Below are 6,392 nucleotides of genomic sequence, written 5' to 3' on the forward strand. Positions count from 1 at the left end.
AAACCCATTTCCGCCGCTTGTATCCGCGATCTCGTTCTTTCGGTCACTACCCACAGCTCGTGACCATAGGTGAGGGTAGGGGCGTAGATTGACCGGTAAATTGAGAGCTTCCCTTTTACACTCAGCTCTCTCTTCACCACAAAAGACCGGTACAGCGTCCGCATCACTGCAGCCGCTGCACCAATCCGTCTGTCGATCTCCCGCTCCCTTCTCCCATCACTCGTGAACAAGACCCCGAGATACTTAAACTCCTCCACTTGAGGCAGGGTCTCGTCCCTGACCCGGAATGGGCAAATTTGAACCATCATTCAAATTTTTATATTTTTCAAAGATAACCTAAGTATATACAGGTTTTCAAAGGTTAATTCAATTATTAAGGGGAAAAAGTTATCCACACCTACCTGAACTTGTGTGAAAATTGGCAGCAAGAACTGCAGTCAAGCATTTGTGATAACTGGTGATGAGTTTTTCACGTTGCTGTGGAGGAATTTTGGTCCACTATTCTTTGCAGAATTGTTTTAATTCAGTTACACTGGAGGAATTTCCAGCAAGAACAGCCTGTTTAAGGTCCTGCCAAAGCATCTCAATTTAACCAAAGTCCTGGCTTTGACTAGGTTACTGCAAGACCTTAATTTTGCTTTTTGGACATGCCGGTTTGTTTCAGGTCATTTCATTCTGTGTATCTACACAAGCTGACACAGTACAGTACTATGAATTTCCCTTAAAAATAAAAGCTTCATCTTCGCCAGTGTTGTTGAACAGTTAGTTGGACATTTGAATACATGAAGGCCGTCAGTGTGTGTTTTACCACTCACCATTCAAATCTGCATCAGAGTGGTGATGTGGGGGCTATTTCAATGAAATCAGAGCATAGTTTCAGGATCAGGTATCAGGCTGAATGAAATGAGACGACTGCAGAAAAGCCAAAAGTGTCATCAACGGTTGTGCCACCAAACTGCTGACTCTTTGCTGTTAGCAACCAGCGCACTACCGGTACAGCAAACACAGAACAGCATATAATTGAATCAAGTAGATGGACAGATTTTACTGATACCAGATCCACCATTTTGAGTCGGGATCTGACCAATAACTAAATATCAGATCTGTGCGTCTCTAATTGGCAACCAGTGACTGGCTGCATTAGAATCTTTAGTCTTACAGTTGTGAAAATTGATACAATGTCTGTGGATATATTATTGTTATTAGCTTTAATCCAAAGGTATTTGCAAAAATAATACACACAACAAAAAGCTAAATGCATAACATCCAAAGTTTATGTGATTTGTCCGTGTGGTTGTTAGCAGGATTAATTAATAAAAAGTTATTGATGTATTTGAATGGCTTGTCCGTCCATCTTTCGATCCTTAATAGATGTATATCACAATCAAGTAAGATCTACTTTTAACTGCTCTTGTATCTGTTTTCGATTGGCTCAGAAGAGACGATTACTACAGTACATCCTCAAAGCTTTTCTGCCTGAAAGTTTGAATCTTTATTTTAAATATTTATTTAGTTAGTTGGACTGAATTGCAAAAAGAGCTCACAAAATTTCTTTCACTTTCAGTTATTCACAGTGCTGTATGAGGCCTTTTATTTTACACATGAGAAAAACAACCAAAAGTGTCCCTTGTTTTTCCTTCAATCTACTGCTGTGACAATCAGATTTTAAACGCCATGTTTCCATTAATGGGTGGAGGGTTTGTGTTTATGTGGCACTGCTGATCTGGTTTTCATTTCCTCCTTTGCCTGCAGCTTGGAAAACAGGCTAATGAGTGTGAGATTATGATTTATCAGAGGACTGCAGATATCACGGGTGTGTCAAAACTGTGCCACGGCTTTATTTGGAGTAAATATTATGGAGAATATTATGGAAAATATGTGTATGTGTTTGAAAAAGATGTAGGTTAAAGAAGGAGACGTGCTCCTAAAATGTGATCATCTGAAAAAGTTAGAGATCAATAGATGATGTAATTTTGGGCCGATGCTGGCATTTAAAATGATAATAATATTAAACACTGTAAGGGCAGCACAGGTCGAGCAGTGGTTAGCAATATTGCCTCACAATAAAAATGTGCTGAGTTCAATTCTACCATCAAGCCAGGGTTTTTTTTGTGTGGAGTTTGCGCCACCAATTTTTCTGTGTTTGTTTTCAGCCCCAGAGGAGCTGCATTCAATCATCCAGGAGGTGAAATATCGTACAGGCCTTCAGTCGGCCAAGTTGATCCGCCAGCTGAAGAGACGGGACCGACTTTGCCACAAACTGCAGAAGAACTACGACATTATCACAGCGTTTCTTCAGGCCGTGTCACAAAAACGACGTAAGACGATACACTCGTTGTTTTTATGTAATAGCAAACCAGGCAGGGTGAGGAGGAGGTGTAACTGTGTGAAACAACAGGTGGAGGTCCTCTCAGCTGACTGCACTGAGCTGGGAAGACCACAAAATCTGCACCATCCTTCAAGAAATTATATGAATATGAGTGGCTGAAAATGAACACAAATTATATTTATCATTATTCACATTCTTTCTCTCGAATAAATTATGAAAAGTCTCATGAGTTTATTTCATCTGAATTCAGGAGTGTGTATTAACACAGTGTACCTCTTAAAAAATCTACATGTTAACACTAATTCCATTATGGTGTGTTATTTAGTTATTGGTCATTATGGATTATGGTCCATTTCAGCTCCAGATGTTTGTTTGGACTCATCTAGGGTAGCTTTGTGTAATTCACAGGATTCATGTGATTCATGGTTTAAAATCATCTGTATTTATCTCATGCTGAATCTTGGTGTCTTTTGAAGGAGGCTATTTTAGTTGCTCTATTGTTAAGGTGTTCTTTGTTCTTATTGGCTGCCCATCGTAAGCACTAGGTTTGAACAGTAGGTAGGTAGAAGGTGAGATGACCATATTAAGGATGGCTTTTTCAATTCCATCCAAGCTGAGAATAGAAAAAAAGGAAACAAAATAATTATGGATGGGTGCCGAAAGGACCTAAAATATTTTTGTGACACATGTCCTAGTCCGATATCATAAGTCATGAAAGAGAAATGAAGTAGAATTTGGGTTTTTTTTGTGGTTTTTTTTTAAATTTTTTAATTTTTTTTTATTTATGTTAACAAAAATACATTTATACAGGTCTTGTAAGGGTGCTCAGGTGTCTCTCCTGCACACCATTTTTTGTCTCCCTTGTCCTACTGGCCCATATTATATATTATGTTATATGTTATATTATGTGTTATGTTCAGAAAGTATCCTGCATTTTGATTGGCTTTAGTGTAACGCTGTACAATTAATTGAATTTCACATTTAGACTTTCAGAGCAACCCTTCGTTTGAAAGTCAATTCCCTGTTTGTTTGGTTTTTTTTATTTCATTTCACTGAAAAAATGAACAGAGGTCAAAGATTCACTTTTAAGAGGAAACTTTAGGTTTCCATGTTTTTTGCCACCAATTTATGAATCATGAGAAGCCTGTCGCTCTAAAAAAGGAAAGAAAAAAGAAATGGCAGTTAATGGAGGCGTTCCTACAGAAACCTGAATAATTACCAGACAACACAGCAAATGAAATATGGTTACTAATTTCACTTTTTTCTGTCCTTTTTTGCAAATGCAGACACACATCAGAGCCATTTTTTTTTTTTAAATGGTGCACATGTCAGCCTTGTTTCTGTGGCCTTTTTGGGATTTAGATGGTTGAGGTTGCTCGTCCTGTAGGACCTTTTCTTTGTAGTCAAATTACCCGAAGTATGAAAATTACACTCTTAGTTTTTTATATTTTCAGGAAGCAGGTTGTGAATTAAGCAAATGGTAGACGCATGAAAATGAATATCCTGACTATACTGATTATCTTTTACATCTTGAAAACAGTAAGTTTGACAGCAGAAATGACAGAGTGAAATAATTCACCCTGAAATTCTCAGTGAAAGTACAGAAAGGATTGTGTCTGCATGTCTCAGGGGTTCATTGGTTTTTGTAGGTGCAAATAAACTAGAGCAACAACTTAAAACTGAGAGGTCCAAATCATGGATGACATGATCCAAACCAGATTTGTCAAACAACAGGAGAAATGGAGTTTAAACCAAAACATGCCAATTTATGATCCAAAAAGAAGCTGAAACAACAAAAAAAAGTAATGATAATAATCTTTAAAATGTATGAAAGTGGAGATGTCCAGTTAATTTAATTAAATTAGTGTAGGTGAGACCAAAACTGTTTTACCTTCTTATACCAGGCAATAAGCAGTTTTTAAATGCTGTAACAGCCTCATGTACGGAAGCCCGTTTCTGCAACTTAAAAAAAAAAGTATCCATAACTCAAAATTTCGAGTTAGCTCTGCCAATCAGTAATCTGTGGAATGTGCACTCAAAACCGAATCGCAACAAATTGGCGCTTTCAAAAGTACGTTTGTTGATAGTAATGCCATGTGCTAATAAAACTAGGATTTCATCATTTGTGAGGCCACGCTGAAAATAACCAGCAATTTGGGCATTAGTGACTGGCTGTAATACTGGTAGCTTAGCTGTAGCATTTGTAGCTGAGGGCTTCAGCTTCCGGGTAGCAAGGAAATTATGTAATTCATGTAGATTACTGATTAGCAGCGCTAACTTGAAATTTCGACGTACTTTTCTCAAAAGTTTGAGTTAATAAGTCGAAATTTCGAGTTATGGATACTTTTTTTTTTTTTTTTTGTGGCGGAAACGGGCTTCCATACTCATGTGGCCACTACAGGAACTGTAGATTTTGGCCTTAACACTGATTAACTCCACTTATCAGACACCTAGAGGCAGGCCTGGCCAGAGAAGTGAAGATATCACTGAATAGCTATTATGCATTTACTGATACTGTTCTTTTCCATCACTGTGCATCATATTGGCTCCCATCATGGTCTCTATAACAGAATATAGGCTTTCCAGTGCTGCTTTCCATTTACAGACTTTATGACCTGTCCAGCCTTACACTAGGTGTTCAGTTGCACAACACAGAACATTAATATGGTAATATGGCTCCTGTTGAACACTGCAAAGGATGTTATTTGGCTGAATCGTTTTTGCTGGTGACATAGAAAATACTAAACAATAAATTTCAGTCAATGCTTTATTACTTTTTATTGCATGAAATGACATGAACGTGTTTATATCAAGATTATGACTTCATAACAAATAGCAATTTATGGTCTAATTGTTCCTACAGGGGAAAAACAGACCATCTGTTACTACAGGGTGTGTGTGTGTGTGTGTGTGTGTGTGTGTGTGTGTGTGTGTGTGTGTGTGTGTGTGTGTGTGTGTGTGTGTGTGTGTGTGTGTGTGTGTGTGTGTGTGTGTCTGTCTGCATTAGAGCAGTGTTTCCCAAGATTTTGGAGCCACGGCACATATTTCACATTAGAAAATTCACACGGCACACCACCAAACAAAAAGGATATTGATAATTTTTCCCCACACACCAGGCATAGCCGAATTGGCTCGGTTTGTCCCCAGTATACCCTTTTTGCTTTCTTCTGACCACTACTCATGCTAGGGTCCCCAAGCGGTCCTGAACCTTTTTTGCGCCATGGACCGGTTTAATGTGAGAGAATATTTTCACTGACCGGCTTTTAAGGTGTCGCGGATAAATACAACAAAATAAAATGATACGACCAAGACACAAACTGTGGTATTTTGTAAATATAATAATAAATGCGAATTCACTGTGTAACTTTATTAGCAGTGTACTCCTGAAAAGCGCCAACAACATTGAGAGTAACATCCTCCTCTCAGCCCTTTAATGCTCTCTGGTCGCTATGGTAATGCGTAAATATTTTTATATTAATATTAACATCAACAGCAGGCAGAGCAGGAAAAATGCAGTCAAAATGTAATCAGGTTGAATCGTGTGTGTGGTATAATTTCTCATCTGCGTCTTACTAGTTCATAAAATGTTTGATTGTACTTTTTCTGACTCTAATTAAAATTTCAGTTAATTTGGGCATGTTTGCCTGAGGGCTGGAAAGAGCTTTTTCAAACTGGGACATTAAAGATTTATCAGTTAACTATTTATCTTAAAGTATCTTTTAATGATGTCTGTCTGCTGCGTAACAGCAGCTTCTGTGCATGAGCAGATGTGTACAGCCCCAAAATAGATTTCCATGATAGAAACACATTTGTTATTAGTGCTGTCCTTGGAAAATAAACATCCAGAGCTGAGGTAATTGATCATGAAGCTTTACTGGCTGAACAGTTTCACCACAAAGGCCTTGATTTATTTTTATGTAAAGTCTGTTGCAGGTAATTTCATTTAGACTAAATGTTTTCCACTCAGGAAGCACTTACTGCACCTGTTAGGGCTAAATCATAATGCCAGCATCATTGATTTTCATTGCAAACATTTCTTTGATTGCTGGTCACGTTTTGTTGG

The sequence above is a fragment of the Pelmatolapia mariae genome, linkage group LG17 (genome assembly GCF_036321145.2).
Source record: "Pelmatolapia mariae isolate MD_Pm_ZW linkage group LG17, Pm_UMD_F_2, whole genome shotgun sequence".
Taxonomy (NCBI): Eukaryota; Metazoa; Chordata; class Actinopteri; order Cichliformes; family Cichlidae; genus Pelmatolapia; species Pelmatolapia mariae.